A 5,926-nucleotide genomic window follows, 5' to 3' on the forward strand; every position below is an offset into this window, starting at 1 on the left:
AAAAAAAAAAAAAAGGGCATGGCAGAGGAAAAAGAGCTCACGGCAAGGCAGGCAGAAAGCAGGGCTGGGATCAAGGGAGAAGGAGGCGTATAGCCCGGTCCAGATCATGCCCACAGTGACCCACCTCTTCCCAGCAGGCTGCACCTCCCAACAGCACACCCAGCTATAAACCCGCCAGTGCACTAATCCAGTATCACACACCGACAATCCAGTCACCTCCTGGATGACTCCCAGCTTTGAGACATGAGGTTCTGGGGGATATCTAAATATAAACCATAACAAATATAAATGGTAAGAAATAATAGTTTAAATGGTAGTATATATGGCTGAAAGGGGTGGGGGAGTCATGAAGGTAGTGCTTGATCAGTCTTGGTTGACTATGGCAACCTTGCTTCTCCTAGAATACAAAGGATGATCGAGGGCCAGGATGATAACTCTCCCAAGTCCTCTTTTCCCCTTGTAGCCTAGATGACTCAAACTCTTCCTTAGTTACTATTGTCATTTTTAATAAATCTAAATCTCAGGATGTTGTTTCTAACGTGCTCTCCCTGAACTGTGATGGCCTGGAGCTTTGTTCCTCTGTACATAGCCCAAGATTCAGGAATCTATGCTCTACTTTGGTCTGTTGCTCTCAAATTAAAGGAGTTTTTCCTTTTCTGCAAGTGATGACAGCTTCTTTTGGACAGTCTTTGATGGTACCTTGTTAAAGAACCCACAATCATATTTTGATATTCCCAAAGGGACCACTTCATTATCAACATACCGGTTCCCTTTAAGTTGTTTAAGACTAGTTTCTGGAAGGACAGAGTGTAGCACATTTGAGTAATGATGCCCTTTAGCATGTGCAAAGCAATCCTCCACACCAGCTCTCGTCTAGCACAAGAAGGTGCTGTTCACCTACTTCTGGTGGTACCTTCACAGGAAACTCGGTTTATTTTTTTGCTGCTATGACAAAATATTTGAGGCTGGGTAATTTGTTAAGAAAAGAGATTTATGTTGGCTTTAGTTTCTGAAGGCTGGGAAATCCAAGAGTGTGTCACCTGCATGTGCTTGGCTTCTGGTGAGGGCCTCATTTTGTGTCAACTCGTGGCAGATAAGTGGAATGGCAAGAAAGGGAACACAAGTGCAAGACAGTGGGGGGAGGTGCCAGGCTTACTTGATAACAGTCTGCACCTGTGATGCATTCTCAGGGAAATGTCCCTTCACGAGGTAGAGACCTTTGATGCAATTACCTTTTAAAGGTCCCACAGCTTCTCAGCAATGTTCTGTTGGGGACCAGCCTCAATATGAGTTTTCGTGGGGATGAACTACATCCAAACCAGAGAACTGGGAACCTATATTCTCCTTCTAGGACACCTTTCTCCTTGTGTCCTCTGGGGATGGAATAGCTCAGTGTCAGACCATCAGGCCCTAATGAGCCCTTACCCACAAATCCCTGAGGATCATTCCACAAATCAGGCTCCTCACGGCCTGCCTTAGTGCCCCAGAGTTCAAGTTGGCTCTAGTTTAAGTCTCACAATAGAACATAGGAAAAAAAAATTTTTTTTTGGTACTGGGGATTGAACGCAGGACCTAGAGCTTGAGGCAGGCATGGTGCCACTGAGCTAAATCCCTGGCCAAGAACGCAAGAAAATTTTGTAAAATGAAAATGAATAAGAAAAAAAAGTGCCACAAAGAAAGCCAGCCCTGCAATAATTATGTATGAGGCTCAAAGTTTAAATACCACAAGTTAAATTTCATTATATTTTAAATACTTTTTGCATTTCTATAACAGGTATCAGTGGTACTGGGAAGTTTTCTATGTCCAGATCAAACTGAGGCACGTGAGCTAATATATTTTGAATATGTATGGAGCTAACATATACTACTTAGTAATGTAGTGCAAAGAATGCTAATTTATACATATTTCAAAAACTTTATACTTTGGGAAAAGAAAAATAACTTTTTTGAGTTCTGTTGGCAGGAAGCCCCAACTAACTTTTAATTTTCTACACCATGTCTGATTTCATGTTCTGATCATATTACAGAGTGTGACTTATAGACTAGATCTTTCTTCCTACCTCATCTTCACAACAGTTGAAGTCACACTTATCTCTATGGTTACTTTGCTTTGTTTTTTTTGGTACCAGGGATAGAACTCGGGCCCTTGTGCTGGCAAGGCAGGTGGCAGAACCACTGAGCCAAATCTCTGGCAGTTACTTTTTTTTACAGTGTACACTGAAATTTAATATATTCTCCTTTAGCCTTCTTCTCCAATACCATAGACCTGATAGGGAAGCAGAATTATTCACGTGATTAAAATAAATGGTAACCAAGAATTCATTTACCCACAACTATTTCCCTAAGTTCTATTTTGGGAATTTAGATTATCTTATTAAATGTTGTTTCAATACAGTGAAGTGTCACTTACATGAAACTATTATATAAAAAAACAAAGCTCCTCAAATCACATTTTGAAAGACAGTATTTTGCAAGTTTATAGCTATCATCTCACATTTTCTACAGATTATATTGTGCATCATGTGATGCGTGATAAGTAAATCATGAGCTCAAGACACCTTCCATATGTGTAATCTTCTGTAAAAGATAGTGATATTTTCCTAGCACCTGGAAATAAAGACATATATAATAAAAATTAAAAATTGGGCCAGGGATTTAGCTCAGTGGTTCCACCACCTGCCTCACAAGAGCAAGGACCCAAGTTCAATCCCCAATACCCCCCCAAAAGTCAACAGAGGTCTAACGAAACTATTTTACAATGTGTGTAGAAAGATAGGGTGACTTCTGGGAAGATGTCAGAGTGGTGAATAGCAGATAAACAGCTTATCTGAAATTTGGTGACCAGATGCTGGAAAATATAGCAATGTGAGGAGGAAAAGAAGGAGGGAAATGGGTTCCCAGGACCTAGCACGGATTTGAATAAAAAACTGAAGCCCATGGGGAGAAAAAGGAGAGACTTCAATGAAGAAAAAGGAGGTGGCAAGTGGCACTTCCTCCCTGAGCCCTGATCACCGTGTGGGAAGGCTCAAACCTGCAGACACACAGTGACTACTGGTCACGCCAGAGGCCTCCATGGAGAAATGCACCAGTGGAACAGAGCAGTGGACAGTGAGTTATTCAGGTTCAGATCTCCCCTAGGAGAGGACAATAGCAGGTAGTCCTGAAGAGGGCCTAAGTTTGAACTCAGAGTAGCTGTGAGCTGGCTCCATCAGGGTAAGGCAGAATCGAGTTCAAGTTGGCAGAAGGTCAAGGAGACAAGTTCAAACTGGCAGGAGACAAACAGAGTGTTACAGGCTGAAAAAATCAGGTTCTAGCCTCACAGTTAAAAACCAGCCTGAACTTTAGAACTAAAGGTGCAGGCTTGCTGGGATTATCCAGTACCCATAAATTTACGGGGGGTTGTTAGGATTAATGAACATGGATCTGGGCTGTGTGTGTCCAATTTGTTTACCAGTGACATCAGAGACATTCCTTGAAGTGGAATTGTTTTCTTTTTTTTGTTTTATTTTGTTTTTCTTGATTGTTCTTGTTTTTATATAAGTGTGAGCATTGTTTCCAGTTTTGATATTGTTGTTGTTCTATTTTGCTTGTTTTATTTCTTCCTTATCTTTTCCCTCCTATCTTCTTCACCAGTTCCCTAAAGTTTGCATAATCTTCCTTTGTCCTCCAGCCTTGTTTCTAATCCCTTTCCTTCTATTTCTCTAACCCCCCTCCAACCTGTTTTAAATTTTCTCCCTGGAGGGTAAAAATGTATTGTTGAGGGCATATTTACTATACACAGTTTTCTGGTTAGTTTTAGGTTTTGTTATATAACCACAGGAGTAGTTCATACAGCTAAAGGTGCAAATAAATAATGGCAACACCTTGTTATTTTCTATGTTGTATTTGATGCTAAGGCTATTGCTGATTGTACTACTTTCGCCAAGGTGACATAATTGTGCTAATTGGGGTTCTAACTTCTTTTTAGTGGATGAGATCACAATATGGCATTATATTGAGGTGCTGAAAATAGGAGGCACACCTAACTGAAAAAAGTGGATCATGGCCTTGGGGACTATGCCTGGTCCCTATTTGCTTCCTTTCTGGCTCTTTCCCTTTCTTGATTCTTCTTGGCTGCCATGAGGTAAGCAGCTCTGCTCCCCCTTACCCTTCCATATGATGTTCTTCCTCACCTCAGGTCCACAGCAATGGAACCAGCTGACCATGCACTGAAACCTCTGAAACCGTGAGCCAAAATAAAACCTTTCTTCCCTTGTTATTTTCCAGTATTCTGTCACAGCAACAGAATGCTAACACAAACTCCCTTCTTTTGTGGTAACTCAACACATTTTCCACCATCCTTTGCTATTAGGTATGTCATGTGACTAAGTTCTGGCCAACGGAATGTAAGCAAAAGCGATACGTGCACCTTTCATGTCTGTTCTCGAAAGGAATGGGCAAGCCCTCTCCTTCCTTTTATCCTCCTTTATTACTGGCTGGAAATAGACATGGGAATGAGCCATCTTAGGCCAAGCAGAAAGGCAAATCCCTTAGCTACAGCCCCAGTTAGGAGTCTGGGTCTCTGAAAAATTTGTGAAGGAGCACCTTTATGTGAACCTCTGGGGCCCAAGGTCAGGCCACGAGGTACCTTGTATATGTAAGAATTCTTACGCATGTTTAAGGTGCCTTTGGGGACTAATCGTCAGATATTGAAATATCTTTATGTGAAACAGGACTTTAGGTGAGAAATAAACTTCCCTTTTGCTTAACCCCATGGTTATTTTAAATCTCTGTCTCAGCAGCTTAATTTAATTTACACCCTAACAAATGCAAGCATCAGGAAAGGCTTCAATAGAGGTGATGCTTGTGCTGAGTTTTAAAGATTGAGGAGGAGTTCAACAAGTAGACTAAGAGAGAAGGGTTTTCAAGACTGAAAGGTCAACATGCATAAAAATACAGAAATATGAATTACTCACTGGATGAAGGATGTCAAGCAATGCAGATGGAAAGGGAGGCCAGGCCAGATACTGGAAGATCCTGTCCTGCTCTCTGAAAGGTTTGGATTTTACCCTGTAGCCAAGAAGCTACTGCATAGGAGGTGGGGAGGATGCAAGATTCTGATATCACAACTCATATACAAAATAACCAAGGGTAACCAATCTGGTTTACAGAAGAAGGAACAGAAATGCAGAGCCTGGAGGACCTTTCCAAGTTAGAGATCAAGGTGGGATAACTACACCAGCATTTTCCCACTACAGTCTGCGGGCTAACTGCACCAGCCTCCCCTAGGTGACCTGCCAAAAGTGCCAACTCCTGATCCCATTCTGGAATCCCCGACTCAGAATCTTTGCTGATGAGTTTTAGGAATTTGCATTTTTTGTGATAAAAAATATAGTGAATGCTTATTTTAAAAAATGTGTCATAAGACACATTGCCTTAATCCCGCTCAAAAGTCTTTCCTCATTTCAAACACATTTATTCTTTCTTTTTTTAGTATACATTTGCGGTACATAATGATTATAATTATTGTGGGGAGTTGGTAAATGTACATGCTACATCTTAATTATTTTTCTTCCATTTTTTTCATCCCCACCCCTCTCCTTTCTCCCCGTTTCTTCCAAGACTTTGCTCCCTTCCCATTTGTAAAAGCTTTGAAGTGAAGGACAAGAACTTCAGCGTGACTGATAGTTGAAAACCACTGAGCCTTACCAGACTGCTTAAAAATATACATATCTGACCGTTTATAAACAAGACGATGCTCGGGTGGCGACGGCTTTGAAGAGGGGCGAAGCAGGTGTCGCTAAGTGCGAGGGCGAGAGCCGGGCACTCTACCCAATCCCGCGCGAGCGTCTAGCTCGACGTCCTGCAGGCGTCCGGTTGCCTTGGAGACGCGGCGTTGGCCCCGCCCAAGGCTGGCGACGGCGGCGGCCGCGATCCAGCGCTAAGG

This window comes from Fukomys damarensis, unplaced genomic scaffold (assembly GCF_012274545.1).
Source record: "Fukomys damarensis isolate Sample0158 unplaced genomic scaffold, DMR_v1.0_HiC HiC_scaffold_35, whole genome shotgun sequence".
NCBI lineage: Eukaryota > Metazoa > Chordata > Mammalia > Rodentia > Bathyergidae > Fukomys > Fukomys damarensis.